This window comes from Natrix helvetica, assembly GCF_964273705.1.
Source record: "Natrix helvetica genome assembly, chromosome: 11".
Lineage (NCBI taxonomy): Eukaryota > Metazoa > Chordata > Lepidosauria > Squamata > Natricidae > Natrix > Natrix helvetica.
In genome coordinates, this window is record NC_138562.1 from 20396859 (window position 1) to 20419610 (window position 22752).

The following is a 22752-nucleotide window of genomic DNA, read 5'->3' on the forward strand; positions in this document are numbered from 1 at the left end:
GAACTAAGGAGAAATTTCCCCAAAGTGAGAACAATGAATCAGTGGAATGGCTTGCCTTCGGAAGTTGTGAATGCTCCATCACTGGAGGCTTTTAAGAAGAGATTGGGCATCCACTTATCTGAAATGGTATAGACTCTCTTGCTTGAGCAGGGGGTTGGGCTGGCAGACCTCCGAGGTCCCTTCCAACTTTGTTATTCTGTTAGACCAAGCTTTTTTGGGCATTGCTTTCTGAGCATATGGCTGATATTTGGCTAATCTTGGATTTCAGACAAGGAAACACCTGAAGGCCAGACCAGGAATAATGGATGGAAACTCAAAAAGGCTATATTCAATCTAGAAATAAGGTTGAACTTTTCTGACAATGAGAACAATCAACCCATGGAACAGAAGTTGCCTTCAGAAGTTGTGGGAGCTTCATCCCTGGAAGCTTTCAAGAAGAGACTGCCATCTGTCAGAAATGGTGTAGAGTCTCCTGCTTGGGCAGGAGGGATTCGGACTAGATGACCTACAATGTCCCAACTTTGTTAAGTCTGTCATCAAAGGGTGGTGGAAGAAATAGGAACACCCTTAGTAAATTAAGAGAGGGCAGCAAAGATGCTTAGAACATGAAGATTTTTGCATTGGTGAAGGAGAAGTCCAGAGGTGTTGAAAACCACTAAAGAGAGAAGAAAATGAGGAGAAAGAAAATGAGCCTACACTAGCATTATTGCTGGTCTCTGGCCAATTCTTCCCTTGGATTCATGGGAAGGGATGAAACCTCTGATAGGGATTGGTTTGATGACCTGAAGAAGCAAACAAGTGTTGTGACCGGCCAGTGGAGTTGGCAGAAGATTCGGACAGTGAGGAGGTTGGGGAGGAACCTGGGCCAGTCCTGGAGTCTGGGGAAGGCTCTGAGGAGGGCTCTGTGTCAGAGGCAGAGAGGGGGCCAGGGCCGTCAGACAGTAATCAGCTGCCTTTGGAGTCAGACAGCAGTGAGGCAGAAGAACAACTGGAGCCTGTTCCCAGTGTGTGCAGATGCAGAGTTGCCAGATAAAGGAAACAACTAAAAAACAGGGGTCAACTTGGGAGAAAGGCCACAGGTGGACGATGAATGGACTCTCCCAGAGGAAATAAAAGAGGAGCAAAAGGGGAGTGGAGTTTGCAGGAGACAATTAGTTCCCTTCATTGGTTCGTGACTCTCTGAGACTCCTTGCCATGTTCCTCAGATATGGGCCTGGCAGCTCTCCAAGCTAGATAAGGTCTGTGACTGTAAATCATCCCTCGAAAGACTTTGCTGGATGTGAATGAGCAGAATTCACAGTCAATTAATAAAAGGGGATTTTTGTCGGGACAAGGAGTTTGCCTCATGCTCTCGGGAAGCCTCGGTCAGAACAACAAGATAGAAAGAGACCAAGCTTCTATTGGCGTTGTTTTCTGAGCATATGGCTGGTATTTGGCTAATCTTGGGCTTTCGACGAAGAGGTCTCTCAAAGGTTGGTGAAAGAAATAGGAACACCCTTAGGAAATTAGGATTCTTGCATTGGCGAAGGAGAAGGTCAGAGGTACTGAAAACCATTAAAGAGAGAAGCAAACAGGGAGAGAGAGAGAAAAATGAACCTACAGTCACATCATCGCTGGTCTCTGGCCAATTCTTCCCCCGCAGTTCTCAACAAAGAAAGAAAAGATGGAACCTTCTGAGTAGCTTCTTACCTCCCCATGGTCTTCTTCCCATCTCCAGTTAGCCAGATATTAGTACCACCAGGGTGTGTGGAATGATACTCATTAGCACCAAATGAAACTCCATTTCTGAAAAATCTCCTGTCGGTTTTCAATTGGGAAGCGGAGCGGAAGAGCAAAAAGAGAACAGTCAGATAAAATTGTACTGAATATAGCTTTTGTTCGCTGCTGCTATGAAGCTGGCTCTGGCAAGGATTTGTGTGTGTGAGAGAGAAAGAGATAGAGAGAGAGAAGGAGAAAGAGAGAGAAGAAAAGAGAGAGAAAAAGAGAAAGAGAGGAGAGAGAGAGTAGAAGGAGAGGAGAGAAAGAGAGAGAGACAATGAGAGAGAGAGAGAGAGAGAGAGAGAGAGAGAGAGAGAGAGAGAGAGAGAGAGAGAGAGGTATGAGTAGCCTTTCTGAATCAACCCTAATGAGTCTTGTATCACCTAACAATATCACCGAAGTTGCAAAAAATCTAAGAGGGCTGCCGAACAAATACAGCTTGGGCTGGCTTGGACAATCTACCAGTTGTTTATACAGTTATGTTAGATCTTCCCTCTAACACTACTCTGATGTCTGAGGCAAAACATGATTTTGTTCGTACATTTCTCCTAAGTCACAGACAGATATAGATAGACAGGGAGGGAAAGAGATACGGTGAAATAGAACGTGGAGCAATATAGGACCATAGGACTGGAAGTGGCTTTGGAGGTCTTCTAGTCCAACCACCTGATCAAGATGGGATACCTTTGACCATCTTCATCAAATGGTTGTCCAGTCTATTTTTGAAGACCTCCAGTGCTGGAGCATCCATACATTCAGGAAGAAAGCTATTCCATTGATTAATTGTTCTATCAGGAAAATTATTTTTAGGTTGGATCTCTCTTTAATATGTTTCTAGTAGGTAGGTAGGTAGGAAGGAAGGAAGGAAGGAAGATAGATAGATAGACAGACAGATAGACAGATAGATAATAGGGAGGGAGAGAGCGATGATAAATAGATGATAGATACAGTAGTTGGATAGATACAGTAGATGGATGGATGGATGGATGGATGGATGGATGGATGGATAGATAGATAGATGGATAGATGATAGATAGATAATAGGGAGGGAGAGAGAGAGAGCGATGATGGATAGATGATAGATATACAGTAGTTGGATATATAGAATGGCTAATAGACAATAATAGATAATAATTGAGAATAATGATATTGTTGTAAAAGAAAACAGAGAATAATATTGTCATTCAGAGAAAATATGGAATGCAGATTTCCAAGGAACTACAAGGATGCTTGTACTTCTTTGAAAACATCCATATCAATGTCATGAAGGAAATATCCTACAGAATAAATTAGCCACTTAATGGTGTTGCTATTACAGAGCTGTAGTAGACAACGGCCTGTGTCTTCTGCTTGCTAAACCACTTGAAATACACGCACACGCACACACACAAACACTCTCTCTCTCCTATAGTACTGAACAAGCACTTTCTCAAAATGTATTCTAAAGTTAATGTTGCTGATAAACCAAATTCTGGGTTAAAAATGTATAATTTATGAATCCCTTGCTTATTAACGGACTAATAAGTACTTGGAATAAATTTGAGCTGGGCATCCATCAGATTTCTCCCCCTCCCCCCTCCAGCCCATAACCATGTGGTTCAGTCGACATTCTCCAGAGCCCCACCAAAAATTAGATATACAGTGATGCCGGTTATTAAGAAATCATTCAAATTTAATGAATGTGACTCACAAGCTGGCTTTAATTAACTGCTATATATTGTGCAGTGCACTGCTTCATCAATAAATCATTGCACATTCATAATTGTAAACGAATGTTTCTGAAATATGTATTCAGGTAATTAACAATCGCAGCACTGTTCCACCCGCTCCCCTCCCTCCCTTGCCCACTTTCCTGGATGACCCAACTCCAACTAAGAAAGGCTCCTGGAAAATTAGTTCTCTTCGACTTGCCCGCATTGCAAAAGATCCATTTCTCCATTTAATGGGATCAGCAGCGATTCCCTAAGAAGAAGAAGCCAGGGGAAATGGAAACTTCAGGAGAAGATTAGAATGGAATGGAATAGAATAGAATAGAATAGAATTAGAATGAATAGAATAGAATAGAATTAGAATAGAATAACAGAGTAAGAAAACCTGCTGGGACATTTTTGGACATTGTGGATCAACGTGACTGCACTGTATCAAACTAAGCATTTTTGTTGCGGTCAGATGTTGTAATGCAGGGGTGCCAAACTCAAGGCCAATTGGCTGGATCTGGCCTGCCATGTGTTTCGATCTGGCCTGCAGGGCCGTTCTGGAAAATGTTAGGGGCCAGTCCACATCACTTCAGCCTGATCTACCCACTGCGAAGAGGAAACATTGGGATACCTAGTTAGAATAACAGAGTTGGAAGGCCTTCTCCATGGTGGCTCTCTTTCTCTGTAACATCATCCCCCTGGAGATTAGACTGGCCCTACCCTAATACTCTTCTGGAAGGCGCTGTTTTCATCAAGCTGTTTTCCTGAAGGCCAGACAAGGAACAATGGATGGAAACTGAGTAAGGAGAGATTCAACCTGGAAATAAGGATACATTTTCTGACCGTGAGAACAATCAATCAATGGAACAGAAGTTGCCTTCAGAAGTTGTGAGAGCTTCATCACTGGAGGCTTTCAAGAAGAGACTGGACTGCCATCCGTCAGAAGTGGTGTAGGGTCTCCTGCTTGGGGGGGGGGGTAGGGGTTGGAATAGATGATCTGCAAGGTCCCTTCTCACTCTTTTAATCTAATCCTAATCTAATCTAATCTTCTAGAGGCTATTTTCACTGCCCTCCATGAAGAGGTGGCAACCAGAATTAAGTCTGCTTTGTAGATCTCTATCTTCAAAGAGGGGCTTCTTCACCTACCATAAAGGTGGCCCAGTCTCTGTTGCAGGGCGCAAAGATCCCATGACAAATACAATTGGTTGGGAAAAGATACTTCAAAGCTAGGGACTTGGAGGAAGACAGAAGGGCTAAATCCAAGCTCACTTCTTTGTCACACCTAAACGTAATTCGGGCAGAACTAATGTGAGGAAATTGGAAGCTCCACTGTCTTTTAACCAGATTAGAGGAGAATGGAGGTCCAGATTGTGTATTCTGTTCCAGTGATTTGCTGTTATTAAGTCTAATTTATTACACCCCGAATGTGGCTGTAACCTACTGCTTGGATTACAAAACCAAATACACCTTGAGGAACAACTTTCCAAGCCTGGAAGGACAGAGGTAGCAATTTCAGAAGCGTATGCTGCGTTTAAGTAATAGAGCATGTGAATTTAATCGAGAATAATAAGAAAATTCAATTACTGAAAATGGAAGGCTGGAACTTGCCATCGCTCGGAGGGGTAGGAGCTGATAATTAGAGCAAGCCTTGCCTTTCTTCTTAGATGTTTGCTCTTTGATCCTTCAGGAATTTGCATTCTTTGGCAGTTCTAAATAACTTTGGGTGAAATTGAAATTTCAGTTCTCCGAGCGAGGCTGATGTGAGGAACATGTTGAACAGGCATTTTCTTTCCCAGGGTGAAGCCGAGTCTTGCAAAAATGTTAGGCGTATCCCGGCCCCGAAATATTCCAATGTTAGTTGCCTTCTTCACAAGGTGGGGTGCCAGGCTACCTTGTGTTGATGGGTGTGCGAATGCAGCGCTGGCTTTAGCTTCTGCGTCAAAAATGTCTGAAAACAAGAGACGGCTCGAAGGAGGGGCTCAGTTTGGAGACCTTCAGGGGGGCAAGAAATGCACCTGGGCTTCATATTGGGGGCTGATTCTCATGGTTGGACTCGGAGCCATGCTCCATGTTTTCCTGACCAGATTTTTTGAATTTAAAAGAGAAAGGAAGATCTTCCAGAAAGTTCTTTGGAAGAGTCCTCCCGAGAGAGGGAAGGTTTTTCCTGCTTCAGTTAAATTCCCAGGAATTTTCCTTGAGAAATGTCCTCCTGCTCCATTTAATCCTCCACTTCCTCTTCCTCCTCCTCCTTTTCCTCCTCTCCCTATCTTCTCCTTCTCTGTCTCCTCTTCCTCCTCCTCCTCTTCCTCCTCCTCCTCCTCCTCCTCTGTCTCCTTCTCCTCTATTTCCTCCTCTTCTCCCTATCTCCTGCCACCTCTGCCTCCTCCTCTGTCTTCTCCGCTGTCATCTCCCCCTCCTCCCACCTATCTTTCCCCCCCTTTTCTTATTAGCCAATTAGTCGGGTTCAAAAGCTGGGGTGTATCTGTTGCTAGTAGAGAAATCCTGCTTGTAGCGTCAAGGAGTTGTGCATATGAATTATTGAAGAGCACGCAAGTTGTTTACTTTGCAGCATGATTTGTGAGAATGTTTCCCATCCCAATGATCTAGCGTTTTGCTGTATGTATGTTGGCTTTTCTCTGTCCCAATCAATGCAAATTGGGTCATAAAAGCAGCACAGAATGCGCGAAGGTAAAGAATGTCGTTTCGATAGATGTGCTGAATGCAGAGCTTGTAACTTTTCTAGCTCACGCACCAAAAAAAGGAAAATCGTAAAGGCTTGCAAAATTATTAATGCCCCTTCTTCTTTCTCTACCCCTCCTTTTTTTTTAAAAATGAAAATTTTAGAAGCTGTGGCATTCAGAAATATGCACTCCAGAGCAAATTGTATTACCAGATTCATGGCATACTCATGACAAATTCCTTGTTTTCCTTTTGCTTTATAGCTTGCAAATGTTCAGGTGGAAAAATCTCTTCAACGTTAGAGTGGGGTTGAATGATATAATGCCAGAGCATTTTATGTCATATGCCTTAAAATTTCTTATGTGGGTTGGCACGAAACATCTGCCTGACTCCTTCACCAGCTGGATTCAACCCATCCATTTGTTTCTCACAGGAGAACATGCTAGTAGTTCTTCTTTTTTTTTTGCAAATCACATGGTATTGATTTTCTGGGGCATCGAGGGGCGGCGCCTAGGAGTAGAGCCTTCTCTGTGGCGGGCCCAGCCCTGTGGAATGACCTCCCCCCGGATATTAGGACCGCTACTGACCTCCGCTCCTTCCGTGTCAAGCTCAAGACCCACCTTTTCCAAATAGCTGGCCTGGCTCAACCATAACTTCGTATCACTCCTGATGGGTTTTTTAATTTAGTAATTTTATTTAAGGGGATTTTAAATTGTGTTTTTAATTGTCTTTCACTTATAAGTCAACTCTCCTCCATGCACATATGTATATGTCTCTGTTCTTTTTGTATATATGTTTGTCTTATGTGTATTTTTATTTGTTTTGATTGTACGCCGCCCCGAGTCCTTCGGGAGAGGGTTGCTGCTAATCAAATAAAAATTATTATTATTATTATTATTATTATTATTATTATTATTATTATTATTATTATTATTATTGGTATATAAGTCTATTGTTACATAGATATTACTGTGTTCCATGCACTTTGATGTATAGTGATACCGGCTACATGTTTTCAGACAATGCTAGCTCTCTCAGCCAAGAAACAGAGATGGATAGTGTGCCCTAGAGTCAGACATGATTGACAAGGAAACCTTTACTTTATCTACTTGAAACTACCAGCAGATAATGAACGAACGAACAAATGAATGAATGAATGAACGAAGGAAGAAAGGTGCCAGATTCAGGTTAATCTCAGGGTTCCAAATAACACCCCCTACGAAAGAAAACTCTGAGGCTTGAGTTTCCTCAAAGTTCCATTTTATTAGAGATGCCATATTGGCACACGTGGGAAAACCCGAATCTGAACATTTCCAGGTTTTTCCCACCCAAAAGAAAGTTCAAGTCCCTGCCCATAACCCACATGTCCATCACATGATCTAATCAGGCACCATTCAAAATTGGAGATGCTTCCCAGTCACCTCATCGCAGCTGCAGGGCAAGGTGGCCTTGAGTTTCTGAGAAAGAATGTTATTATGGCTACATATCACCCACACTCTATATGATGCCCCACTCCCATTTTCCCACAGTAGAAAATGTGGCAGGCCTGAAGGCCCAAATGTAAAAGATGGCTTCCAGGTCTGAGAGAAGAAAGGAAGGAAAGAAGGAAAAAAGGAAAGGAAAGGAAAGGAGGAAGGAAGGAAGGAAAGAAGGAAGGTTCTACTGCATCCTGATTTCTTCTATTTCAAATAATAATGATCCTAATAGTGGTAGAGATTGATTTTTTTAAAAGGCATCATGTCTGCAGATGTACGGTAGATATAAACCCATGTTTCTCAGTTTTACCTGATGCAGAACATGTCGTGTAAATCTTCCAGTGAGTATTGCAACATGTTTGGGCCCCAATATGAATGAGCAGAATACAGATGTTTTCCAATACTCACCAAATGCATTTGTATCTGCCAGCTTGCTGGAAGGAGGGCTCCTGTCTCCATTATCATTGATAATATGGTCCCTGATTAGAATGACAGAAATATCCTTTTTTGCACCATTTATCCTCTAAAAGAAATGCACTGTAATCAATATTCTGGATGCTGCAAAAGTGAATGATCTATAGATCTTGTTTAGCAAGCATGAGCTCGTATTGAATAAATTAAATGAAATTGCTTGGCCATTTCATTTCCTTTTAATAGCATCTGAACAATCTGAAAGTCTTTTGAGAGAGACAGGTAGGGAGGGAAGGAGGGAGGGAGGGAGGGAGAGAGAGAATCTATTCATTCCCCACCCAACACACTTATAATTAGAGCTGCTAGGACATCAAGAAATAGCGATTTTATTTCACATTTTTTTAGAGACCATTCCATCATTGGATGGATAATAAACTACCCAATGATCTTGACATTTTTATAAAAAAGAATGATTGCGTACATGCATATTAATATATTTATACCGTCTTGTTGGCTTTGGTAGATCTTAGTGCTTAGACTTGAGATTCTCTTGGAAGTTCAATGACATCCCTTACACATTATGTCAACATTGCATCGGTCTGTCTATGTCTATCTATCAATCATCTATATACCATCAATCAATCTTCTATCATATATCTGATCTATCTATCTATCTATCTATCTATCTATCTATCTATCTATCTATCTATCTATCTATCTATTGACATGGTGGCTCAGTGGCTAAGACTCTGAGCTTGTCGATGAGAAAGATTGGCAGTTTGGCGGTTCGAATCCCCAGCGCTGCGTAACGGAGTGAGCTCACATTACTTGTCCCAGCTTCTGCCAACCTAGCAGTTTGAAAGCACGTAAAAAATGCAAATAAAAAAATAGGAACCACCTTTGGTGGGAAGGTAACAGCGTTCCGTGCGCCTTTTGCTTTTAGCCATGCGGGCCACATGACAATGGAGACGTCTTTGGACACCGCTGGCTCTTTGGCTTTGAAACAGAGATGAGCACCACCCCCTAGTCAGGAACAACTAACACATATGTGCGAGGGGAACCTTTACCTTTATCTATCGATCCATCAATCTATCATCCGCCTGTCCATCCATCCATCCATCCATCCATCCATCCATCCATCCATCCATCCATCCATCCATCTTCTCTCTCTCTCTCTTTCCATTCCATCCATTTATCAATCCTCTTCTCTCTTCTTTTGAAAACTCAAAATCCTAACCAGCAAAAAGAAACAGAGATTATCTACAGAATGTCTGCACTAATTTCTGACCCCTGCAGATCATCCCAAATGGGGCTACCAAACATGATATGGCTTGTTAAAAATGGACTGGTGTGGGTTTTTTGTTAACCCTTCTGCAGGGAGGTATGCCAGTGACACAAAATGAATCATTTTATTATATTTGCTTTATCTCACCGAGGTTGGAATTGACTCAGCGGAAATAAAAGATTTCCCCCCAGTTGAGTGGCAGAGAGCTTTCTTCCCCTCAACTGATGAGATTAGCATTCTGCACAAGGCTTAGCAATTGTTAGGAGGCAGAAGCAATAAATCAATTGCAGTGTGTATTGGGGATCTTTTAGTGGAATTAACCTGCCTGCAATTCATCATTCACAAGTTCTTTGTGTGCTGATGCTTCCAGACAAATCCTTGTCAGTTCCTGCTTTGACCAATAATAATTCCAGCATTCGGCACTTGAGAAGGCTCTCACATATATTTTATAGAGCACCCACAGGCTCCCACAGATCCACTTTGGTTAGAAAAAGCTAGTCTTTCTGTGTAACCTGAGACACTCCCACCCCCGCATGCTGGATCCAATAGATAAATCAAGATTATCCAGGATACTGTAGTGGATTGTAGTCTGGAGTCCCAGGTGGGAGGGGCTGATTCCCTCAGGGAAAAGAGGCAGAGCTGCTTGGAAAGTTTGGTAGGCAGGAAACTCTGCTGAAGTGCTTACAGGGGTGGGATTCAGCCGGTTCAGACTGATTTGGGCAAACCGGATGCTAATTTTACATCTTGTTTGCCAAACCGGTAGATGAAAGGACTGGCCCCTCCCCTCCCACCCTGCTCATCCCAGGAGTCTCCATGCTGCCTATTTTGGAAGCCAGGTAAGTGCAAGGCCCGTGCGGAGGCTCTCAAAGGGTGAAAAATAGGCCTCCCAGAAGTTCCGGAAGTCCGGAAATGGGCCCATTTCTGGCCTCCGGAGGGCTTCCGGAGCCTGGTGGAGGCCGTTTTCACCCTCCTGGAGGCTTGAGGATGCTCTCCAGAGCCTGGGGTGGGGAAGGTGAAAAACAGGTCTCCCAGAAGTCCAGAAATGGGCCCATTTCTGTCCTCTGGCCTCTGGAGGGCTTCCAGAGCCTGGGGAAGGCCATTTTTACCCTCCCAGAGGCTCAAGGAAAACCTCCAAAGCCTTGGGAGGGTGAAAACGCCCCCCTCCCTATTGTGGTGCAGGAGGCCATGTAGGCCACGGCCGTCATAGCCACGACTACCTAGCAAACAAGCAGAGAACCAGTTGCTAAAACTTTTGAATCCCACCCCTGAGTGGTTACCTAGCCTAATAATGGAACCATTCAGAAAATAAGTCACAATCTCAGAGAACAAGCCTTTATCCTCATCCTACACCTGAGCTACCGACATTTGCCACTATTGCAAAGTAGGAACAACAGTATCCTTTTTTCTTGTCCTACCTGACCGGATACCTGTGATATGAAGAACTCATCGCAGTATCTTATTATTTTCTGGAGAAAGTCTCCCCCCATAATCGCTGCTTATAAATGGCTGTTAATCACAAAAACTCTTGGTGGGGTCTTCCTTCCCTAGGGCCTATGGAGCTCGATGTCCTACTGTTCCAGGGACACAAATGAGGTATTTTATATGCACAGGAAGAGTCCCATCAGTTCCTGAAAAATCAGCCCAAACTGCAGGTGTACATCTGATTAATTCAATAGCAGGTGTAATGTTGATTACAAAATGAATGCAGGAAGAGGAAAAAAGTTATAAAAATGAGATACAAGTTGTATAATTGCTGGAGCCGGGACACGGATGATAATGTCTATATTAGGGTTCCCCCTCCCCTTTCCTTTCCTGCAAGAATATTCAAATAGGAAGTCTGAGAAGGTGCAGATTCTGGATCTCTTAAAAAAATAAATAAGAGGCCAGTTCTGTCAGAGTCTGTAGCTATCCAGCCAGCACACAAGTAAATAATTCAGCAAGATTCATTTATAAAAGAAACTTCTTTATATACAATAATATAAAACACGGTGCATGTACACAATACTCATGCAGCTCTTGCAACATGGTAGAAGAAAAAGTATCAAGGACAAGGACAATAAGCCAGAAGCAAGGACTCTCAAGCAAAGACAAACTTACTCTTATATACACAGAGCAGTTAAGTTAAGCTACGCCCAGGCTCCGAGCCGTCTCACATGGCTCACAACAAATCCTGTGGCTCAGTCATCACACAGTTCCCATTGGCTGCTCCCTGTTTTTAAAGTCCAGTTGCCCTTTAAAAAAGCACCTTTGGGACAACCATGACCTGGATGGCTGAGAATCCCCGTAGACACCTCAATGGTTACTTCATGATGAAGGAAGGACTGAAAAAATCTCTTGAATCAGCTGTTCCTTTAGGACCCAGATTCTTAACTGATCTGCTGTGAAAAGAATACAGAGGAAGCAGAAGACTCAAGAGATACATGGAACTGAAAATGTATCTCCTTTCATTAGGATGATAGACATCTTCATCCTTGGTGAAGGCAAACCAAGTTCTTGTGATACCTGGTTGACCTCTGCTTAGCAATCTATACTTGAGCCAGTTAATTGGGCACCCAATTAACTATTTTACAGCAGAAAAGAAATATTTAAATGTTCATCCAGAGGGAGGAACATGGAAAGCAATTTGCTTGAAGATATGAGGTTCCCATCCCACCACTCAATGTTAAGATAGCAATAAAAAGGGTTTTAAACTCCTCTCAGCTGCTACATTTCTGCCAAGGTTGCCCTGTCCTTCAGGATCTACTGTCAGATCTGTCACCTCACTCCTGCTTTTGCCCTGCTTTAGTGCCAGCCGGTTATAGACTCTGTGGGGAAGGGACGGAGGGAAGCAAGTTGGGAGGGGGCACTCCAAACAGCTTTGTGCCAACTCAAGGACACCAAGCTAGAGAAAAGAATGCAGCTGCATTCCAAGGACATTCTGTTCCAAAGACATCTAGTTTGAATCTGATTGGACACAAGGGGAGCCAATCGGAGGGCAGATGTGGGAGCCAGGGGGATTTCATTTGGGAATTGGCGCGAGAACCTCAGATCTGGCTTTGCTTCATTGCACTTCACATGACCTTAGTTAAACTATAGGAACTGTCTTCAGGAGGGCGTAATGTTTGCCTCTTAGGGAAGACAGAACAATGTGAACTTCACCCTTTCAAAACCTGGTTGCATTGGGACTTTAAAAAAAATATATTAGCAAGCTTTTAACCTTTTCTGTGCAACAAAGTTAATTCTGGGCTTCCTGCTGGGAAAGCTAATGCCATTAACTGATGTTGTATTTCTTTCCGCATTCCTTGATTGATCACTTGAATGTTTTATTGTGATGGTTTGCTTTTAATATGGTTATGCAATCTGAGGACTCATTTGAACCTACAAGGAAATTAAGAGCTCTTGTTGTACCAGAATAACTCCCACCAGGCTAATACAAAGAAAAATCACAAGCTCAGCATTACGGCACAGCTGTTGAGACAACTTTCCTCAATCTCACATAACTTGGTGCGTGTTGTGTTTATGAACCAGTTTGCACAACTTAGGATACAGGGATCAGGCAAGTGATTGAAAAATCCTGTAACCAAATATATCCATCTAATCTATTTTAAGGGATGCGGTGGCTCAGTGGCTAAGATGTTGAGCTTGTCGATCAGAAAGGTCGGCAGTTTGGTGGTTTGAATCCCTAGCACCGTGTAATGGAGTGAGCTCCCATTACTTGTCCCAGCTTCTGCCAAACTAGCAGTTCGAAAGCACATAAAAAATGCAAGTGGAAAAATAGGAACCACCTTTGGTGGGAAGGTAACAGCATTTCTATGCCTTCAGCGTTTAGTCATTCCTGACTTGAGGGGACAGTGCTCATCTCTGTTTCAAAGCCAAAGAGCCAGTGCTGTCCAAAGACGTCTCAGTGGTCATGTGGCCGGCATGACTAAATGCCGAAGGCACATGGAACGCTGTTACCTTCCCACCAAAGGTGGTCCCTATTTTTCTACTTGCATTTTTTACATGCTTTCAAACTGCTAGGTTGGCAGAAGCTGGGACAAGTCACAGGAGCTCACTCCGTTACGTGGTGCTGGGGATTCGAACCGCCAAACTGCTGACCTTTCTGATTGATAAGCTCAGTGTCTTAGCCACTGAGGCACCGCATCTCTCCATAAATATGGATAAACAAATCATAGCTTAGCATAAGCAAAATAAGTTGCTAAATTGAGCCTGGAAATAGTTAATGCAAAGCAAAACTGGAAAAAGATGAAACAGTCTGTTGATGTCACTTGTACTCTAGCTCTGGTTGACTCCTCACAGTTACGCTTAAAAGTTTGGAAAGTGGTTAAAAAAGCAAGCTGGAAATATTTAAATATTGATCATAAGTAAAATCAGTGCTAAACGAACATCAGCTGGAATACAGGGAAAGCATATGGCCACCAACTAAAAACAGAGCAGCTTGAGAAAATAGAGTTATTTATAAAATGAGAAGAGGAAAAAAACGGAGAGCAGAAGAGACTGTGATGTAGGAAAATATACATTTTTCTCAAAAGTACAGTAGTTCTAATTATTAGATGCTTTTGCTAAAGGGCTGCATGGTTCTTTTAGGTCCATGGATGTTTTGTTCTGCATAGAAACCCCAATATATGCACAATCTTTCTGAAGCTACAACTTAGTCTTCCTGAGTCTGCATTAATATAGATTAAACACCAGAGCAGACCATTAAATTACACAAAGCAAAGCAATAGGCACCACAACTGTAAATTTTACAAAGTGGAACATTAAACTGCCTTGTCGTCTAAGACAAATATTAGGATTTACTCACTGAAGAGGGCAGCTGAATTTTGATCAGAGCTTTGCAGGAGACAAAAAAAAAAAAGCGAGCTACTTCCTTTCTTGTTTATTGGTCCACCTCTTCTAAGCAATAGGAATTTGTGCCAACCCACTAGATCACAGCTTTGGCCAAAAAACTTTAAAACAAGCCATAGAAAATTGGTTAGCTCAAATTTTAGGATGAGCTTTTGTTCAAAAAAAAAAAGAGAGATCTTCTAAAGATAAATAAATTCCTGAATGTATTTATGAGAGTAAAAGCAAGACAGTGGTAAATTGTACGAAGAAGAAGAAAGGAGGAGGAAGGAGGAGGAAGTAAGGGGAAAGGTAAAGGGAAGGGGAAGAAGGAGGAGGAGGAGAAGTAGTAGTAGTAGTAGTAGTAGTAGTAGTAGTAGTAGTAGTAGTAGTTGTTTCTAGGCAGACTTTCATTCAAGTGATAACCAAAATCAATCCTACTTAACTTTCAAGATCACTCAAAGCCTAACTGGACAAAGTATGATGAATAGGGAGGCCGTATAAATCTAACAAATAAATAAGTAAATAAATGATAGGTTTAACGATGATATAAAATGACTTGAAATCTACTTGCCTGAAAAATTATAAAGTAACCAGATTAATTTTCCAGAATCAGGATCAGCCTGGGTCAAAATTCAGAGAAGGATTTTGGACATGCCAAGGGTTTTTATACATTCCATAATGAAAAGGGACAACAAGGAAACCTCTAAAGAATATGTGAGAATACCGTTACATCAACTTTGCTCTCTCGTTATTAAAATACGTTCTTTTTTCTGTATTCCGAAACATGTTCAGTGTTGAACGAAATGAAATGAAACCAGACCAAAAGTTCCTGTTATCATATAATATGAATTCAAGCCTCCACTAAAAAGTAATCATTTTTGTGGGTGGATTGCGTATATTCCTAATGATCTACTGCATTACAAAGGCAGCTTCATGAACCGAAAGCGGTTGTGGAGATTCAGTGAACAATGAAATAAAAGTTCTTAAGTTTTAACGTTTGTGGGATAAGGTGAAGATTATTTTGAGGATTGTGATGGCTGCTGAAATGAATAATGTCATCTGAGCCTTTTATTCTCTGGGTCTTGATCTGAGAAATTCAAGAAAAAAGCAGGAACAAAGAATACCGCTTTCTTTCATTTATGATGTCAGCTCCACTAATTTCTCCACTGCGGCTGAGAGAGACCTTTGCCCAGATAGACATTTAAAGTGGGTCCCCATCACCCATTTTGTGGCTTAAAATCTGAGACTATAAAGATTCGAACATCGGGATGTCTCTTTTAAAAAAGAGAGAGAAATCTTTGGTCAGGGAGCAAATCACTTCCACCGGTTGTTGTTGTTGTTAGTTGCGACGTCATGTCCGACCCATTGCGACCCCATGGACAACATTCCTCAAGGCCTTCCTGTCCTCTACCATCCCCCGGAGTCCATTTAAGCTCACGCCAACTGCTTCGGTGACTCCATCTGCTAGGTGGGCAGGAGCTGGGCAAAGGAACAGGAGCTCACCCCATCACGTGTTGCTCAGGTCTCGAACCTGTTTTTCCTGCGTTCCATCTGACAAGTTCAGTGTATGTAACCGTTGAGCAATTGTGCCACCCCTAGTTCTGATGATTATTAAGGTTTAACCTTAAACCTTAATTCTACAGTTGCCATTTTTCCTTTTTTTTTGAGTCCTTGCCCCTGCTCCATTCCTCTCCTCCTCCCCAAAGTGACCAAATAATTTTGGTAATTAGTTCATCATAGATCATGTTTCATGAGCACTAGCATTATGGCACCCAAATCAGGAAAACAATTTGATCCTTTCATCACAATTTCTCCTTTCCATAAACGTCTGCTTCTCCCTTTTTTCTTCTTTTCCCTTTTCCAGCCAGTAGCTGAGACATGCCAAGATGATCCTTAGGATTGGGCAGACTGTCTATTTTCTATCGTCTGGCCAAGAAATTAAGATGAAGGTACATTTTACATTCATAAAGCTATGAATGAACCCCAGAGATAAAGATATGTACACTGAGTTTGAGGAGCAGAAGAGGGTCGCCCAAGCTAATCAAGAAGATGCAATTAGATTAAAAATAATTTTCAAAGGGAAACCAGGACAGTATTGACTCAGTTCTGCTCTGAGCCAAAAATGAGCTTCAGAGTTTACAATTAATTGAGCAAGAAGTTGGAAACTCATCAGTAAAGCAGATAAGGATCTTGAGAAAGAGATTGTTGGCTGATCTCTGCTTTCTCATCTTCCTCTTTTCACCCCGAAGGGACAGAATTTCTCATAAAGCAAAGCCGTGGATAAAAAGCTAATACAGAAGGCAGAGGGAAGATTATTCCATTAATTCAAAAAAAAAAAATAGAATGTATTAAATGTTATCTCCCTATAAATTGAATGAATCAAATTGTAGGGCATTGAACGTGTTTCACTTAAACTTTCCTGGACTGTTCGGCCTCACTTACCCTGTTCGTGAACAGCTGGGAAAACCACAAGAGAAACGAAGCAACAAACAACAAAGCAAAACAAAATAAATAAGTTTCCCAGCCCTGCTTCCAAGAGGAAGCGCCAAGAAGAAGACTTATCTATGCTTCAGTCCTACAAAACACAGCTGCTCCTTTCTTCCTCTGCCCAAGTCTCAGAAGAGTTGGTTGCATCTCACGTCTTCTAGGAATTCTGGGACTGGAATTACTTTGAGGGGATCTGGATTGACATCTTCAGCTCTTGACACTTCCTTCTGGTCTACTGAGATCCTTCCATTCTAAGAGCATCTTGGGCCTTCAGGGTGCAGTGGGCTTCGTGCAGTTCTTGAACCATTTGCGAGAGCTCAACCAGAGGTGGTATTTAGCCAGTTGGTTGAATACTGAACTGGTTGTAATAGTGGTATTCTGTGCAGTTCGGAGAACCAGCAAATTATTTATTTTATTTATTTATTTCTTAGCGCTTATAGACTGCTCCCTCTCCCGAAAGGGACTCGCTGGCTGCCCTGCCCACCAGTGGTGAAATTCATTTCTTTTTTACTACCAGTTCTGTGGGTGTGGCTTGGTGGACATGGCAGGGGAAGGATATTGCAAAATCTCCATTCCCTCCCCACTCCTGGGAGAAGGATGTTGCAAAATCTCCTTCCGACCTCACTCTGGGGCCATCCAGAGGTGGTATTTGCTGGTTCTTCAAACTACTCAACATTTCTGCAACTCGTTCTCCAGAACTGGTCAGAACCTGCTGAATTTCACCCCTGCCACCCATCCTGCCCTGCCCTGCCCTGCCCCACCCACCCTATATATCTTGCTTTCGCCACGCAGCCCAGATAATCTCCGTGCCTCACCTGCTCTGCTCACCAATGTTAAGCATGCCACCCACTCGCCCTTCACCTTGGGCCGGAGTGCAGGGACATGCCATTCCCCTGGGAACCGTTGGTGGAATTATCCGAAACCCACCACTGAGCTCAACTGAAGTGCTTGTCAAGAGGTTGAGTGTTTGCAGCGTGGCATTGCGATGCTCACTTTATCCTTTCCAGAGACAGAAGAATAGATGCTTGTACAACTTCTACAGTTTTTTCTTTCTTTCTTTCTTTCTTTCTTTCTTTCTTTCCTTCCTTCCTTCCTTCCTTCCTTCCTTCCTTCCTTCCTTCCTTCCTTCCTTCCTTCCTTCCTTCCTTCCTTCCTTCTAACCCATCTCCAAAGATTTACAAAACACATTCATTGTGATTTCTGCTGGAAAAACAGCAGGGAATAAATAGATTGGAAAACAATGCTGAGGCAGACTTCCACACGTAGTGGAGTCTACGGAGAGGAACTCCTTCTCCAGGTGGCTTCATAGCCCCAGCAACTTACTTAACATCGTTTTACCTTCTCTAAACATGGCACATGGTCTCTAATGATCTGTCGGGGGCTTTTATTCTATCTGCTTTCTTTAGTTTTCATGCCGGTGTAATTTGATGTGCTTGGTACTCGGGGATTCGAAAAGTTGCTCAGACCTTTTATATTTCAAAAGCGGGCTGGGTATCATGGGGAATTAAGTGGAAATTACCATTGTCTAATGAATACTTCACCGATTTGGGGAAGTAATTATACCCCGTAATTAAATTATTTGAAATTCGGTTTTTAACTTTGTATCTTGAATAGGCATAATTTGTTCCTTTCTCGGATTGGGGACTGGCTGTCTTTCAGCCGAGGCCTCTGCAGGCAACAAAAAAGGAGGAAAAAAAAGTCATTTGAACATCAGTGGTGAGGGAGCTAATGAGTCACAAAGCAAACATGTCGACTTCCCTTCATTTTGATCTCTTTCGTCTTGTCTTTTCTTCTTCTTCTCCTGAATGCTCTGAGCTCAGGGAAGGCACAGAACCTCCGTGCAACGGTGCGCTGAATTAGCCTATTTAAAATTCTGCAGTATGTCATACAGGGATTGACAAAGAGAGAGAGGGGGGGGGGGAAGAACATGAATGAGACTTACCTTCAGTCATGCCCAACAATGGGAGGAAAATGCACGGGGTAAGGTGACTTCCAACAACCCTGGCATAGACAGCAGCTAAGTTGCCCTAATAAAGGAGCAGTGATGTATGAATGGCATAGTAAAGTTGTTTATCCTTTTTTAAAAAAAATTAAAATTAAGAAGTCCCTCCTTTCTCCTGCGTTCCTGACATGAGAAGAGACTTATGGCCATGCAGATATCATAATAGCCAATAAGTAATGTATTAAACCTGTACTCCACCCAAATTCAATGACTGAACGACAACATTGCGTTTCGAAGAAGAATGTTATTATGGCTACCTATCACCTAACTCCATATAATCCCCCCTCCCATTTTCCCACAATAGAAAATGAATAGTAGAAAGTGTGGCAGGCCCCAAGTCCAAAAGAAAAGATGGCTTGCAGGCATGACACAATAATCAACGCTTGAGCTCCTTTTCAGAGTTCCTCCTACACTTCCCTAGAATTGCAAAGATCTCAGTGACTACGTTAGTTTTCTTGGCAACAATGCAGGGTTGGTTTCCCATCTTCTTTCCTTCCTTGATGGCCACCAAGGAACAACTATTAAGTGGATCTATTATATTTGGGGGGGGGGAATCAAATGAGAGCTGCCACTCACTGTGAAACAGAACATCATAGCTCTCTACAAAAGGGCCTGACTATGAAGATCTTATTAGCCATTCGAGTTCCAAAGAGGAAGAGCTGTGAAAGCATCTTGCTTCATGGTGGACTTCCTAATCTATGATACCGTGGTGTATTATCCTGAGGGTCTGTCTTCCAACTTTTACTCATTGACTGCTCAGCGTTGGCAATTTCCTACTGATTGAATCCTGAGACATGGGCTGGTGGAAAATGCTGGTTCAGTTACACCCCTCGCTGTGATTAGTAATAAATGAAAAATCCTTGAGAACTGATTAGAGAAGCAAGGAGAAGCCAGGCGCTGGGGAGTCCGCAGTGCTGTCGATTAGATATATTGCTGGGGAAAAAAGAAAGAAAGGGAAAAAAAAACAGATCAAGATGAAAAGAATATTTCTGCAGAGGCTTGGAAGAATCTAGCAGTTATTCAGAGGTCATGTTCTCACCGCTGATTGGGCGAACCCACAGGGGGGACTTTCAGATAGGTTTGAGGAGGGGGGGGGGGAAATGACAGCCATCTTTTGTTCTTTGATAAGGTGTTATCTTTTCCAGTTTCAATGATTTCTTTATTCTTTGTCCCAAAAAGATTCTGTAGCTAAATCTGGGCCTGAGAAAAGACCTCATTATTCCATGCTACAAATGTGGTCATGTTAATGAGATCTGTAATGTAAAATTGTGTTCAGAACCCTTTTTTAAAAAAAAACCCAAAACACATTAGGTGTTTTGCAGGAAAGGCATTCCAGGAGAGTCAAGGGCAGAAGTCTTTCTCCTCCTCTTACTTTCTTTTTATAGAATTAAAGTCAGCCCAATTGCTGATCAGAGGATGCAGTGGCTCAGTGGCTAAAATGCTGAGCTTGTCGATCAGAGAGGTTGGCAGTTCAGCGGTTGGAATCCCTAGTGCTGTGTAACAGATTGAGCTCCCGTTACTTGTCCCAGCTCCTGCCAACTAGCAGTTCGAAAGAACGTAAAAATGCAAGTAGAAAAATAGGAACCACCTTTGGTAGGAAACTAACAGCGTTCCGTGTGCCTTCAGCATTTAGTTATGCCGGCCACATGACCATGGAGACGTCTTTGGACAGGGCTGTCTCTTCAGCTTTGAAACGGAGATGAGCACCGCCCCCTAGAGTCAGGAACAACTAGCACACATGTGCAAGGGGAACCTTTATGTAATTGTTGATCAGCATCTATAATGGGCGGTGTGGATGACCTTGGAGGAGGAAGGGAAGAGATGCTGCCTTCGGAGACAGCAGAGAAGAGAGAGAGGAGCCCTTAATTGTGTAACGGTCAGAGAAGAAACTTATAAACCTACTTGATGAGAAGTGAAAGTGGGAAGGTGGTGCCTCAGACTTTCAAGATTCTGTTAATGTTAAGCTTTACAATGAAGAAAAACTAGATCATCTTATGCTGTTTCCTATCTGGTTTACTTGTGTGGCTGGAATGAGAGGGGAAATGATTGAATAAGAGGGAGCTGAGCAAACAATGGATGGAAACTAATCAAGGAGAGAAGCAACCTAGAACTAAGGAGGAATTTCCTGACAGTGAGAACAATTAATCAGTGGAACAACTTGCCTCCAGAAGTTGTGAATGCTCCAACAGTTTTTAAGATGTTGGATAACTATTTGTCTGAAGTGGTGTAGGGTTTCCTGCCTAAGCAGGGGGTTGGACTAGAAGACCTCCAAGGTCCCTTCCAACTCTGTTATTCTAACTAGGTGGCCCAATATTTCCTCTTTGCATTGGGTAGTTCAGCCGAAGCGATGTGGACCAGCCCCTTACATTTTCCACACGGCCCTGCAGGCCAGATTGGAACACATCGGGGGCTGGATCCGGCCCACAGGCCTTGAGTTTGGCACCCCTGCATTACAACATCTGACCACAACAAAAATGCTTAGTTTGACACAGTGCAGTCACATTGATCCACAATGTCCAAAAATGTCCCAGCAGGTTTTCTTACCTGCTGTACAGCGTCTCCTTCTGTATCCTGACTCTTATTCAGCACCATTGTCTCTAACTGGCATAAATTTATTACCATTTTCCCTCTCTCTATAATTATCAGGATACACTCCATTCAGCACAAATACATACATAATCATATCCAGCTCCCCTAGCTTATTAGATAAAATGCTTTATATAATTTTTTTCTCAAAGGATTTGATTTCCACCCACCTTACAGTTCATTACAATTCCCCCCACCTTTTTTTTGAAAAGTGGGAGAACAGAGCAGAAAAATAGAAGCAGAAAAATTGCCAGCCACAATCAGAGCCAGGAATTCACCTCATCCTTGGATAAGTGGTTTGAAACCAAGAGCAACAGCAGAGAAAAACCAGCTGGTTCCAGATTCTGCTTGCGGCACCTGAAAAAAAAATCTGGACAACTGTAGGGGGAGATTTTCTTGGGAGATTTGAAAGAAATGGTTAAGGACAGATCATCAAGGAGGAAATCTATGTGGTCGCTAGGAGTCAAAACCAACCTGATGACATACAATCCATGTGTCCATCCTATCCATCCATCCACCCATCTATCCATCCACCCATCTATTCATCCATCCATCCATTAATCCATCCATCCATCCATCCATCCATCCATGTATTCATCCATCCATCCATTAATCCATCCATCCATGTACCATCCATCCATCCATCCATTAATCAAACCATTCATCCATCCATCTATCCATCCATTAATCAAACCATCCATCCATCCAGCTATCTATCCATTAATCCATCCATCCGTGCATCCCTCCCTCCCGAGAAATATGATGGTTACATGGATCTTGGAACCGGATTCAATGGGTAGGATGATCCTTTTGCGTATTCATTTAAGCTCAATGATGAATATTGGTAGACAGTTTTTCAACTGGAATTTGGGCCAACTTTGACTTTTAAACGTTTTGGTGCTCTTACTTCCCATCCATCTCTATCATGGGATGAGACCCATTTACTTTTCGTTTTGCAAGCTTAGGGAGAGGGCAGCATAAATCCAGCTCGTATAAACAATGACAACATCTCTACCAGAGGTGGGTTGCTCCCGGTTTAGCCTGGTTTGGCCGTGGGAGGCTCCGCCCCCCCCCCCACGGATGCTTCTGCGCATGTGCAGAAGCATTGTGAGCGCAGGCGCGAGCATGAGCAAACCGGTAGTAAACTGGTTACCAACCCACCACTAATTTCTACCTATCAGTTTAGATAAAACTGTGGAAACCAAGAATTCATCTGGGTTCAACTCCCTGGATTGAAATGAGAGACATTTTGCTGGGCATATATTTGTCTCATTCAGCCCTAACTTTCCAAACCGTTAAAAAAGATTTCCTGATGAAGCTAATCCAGTGATGTTCACAAGGTTTAGCCCAAGAAGAAGACTTTTCCAAAGAGGAGAAGGAGAAGGATCATGAATGATGTGCAGGAAAGCTAATCTTTGGGCCTTGTGGGTGTGACTTGGAACCCTGACATACAAAATAAGAGGGGGGGGATAGCCTGTGATTGATGGTGTATATGGAAAATGTGCGATTCTACTTTGGTGAAACTTTACAGGGTTCTAGATATTTTCTGCGTGGAACGACGAGATG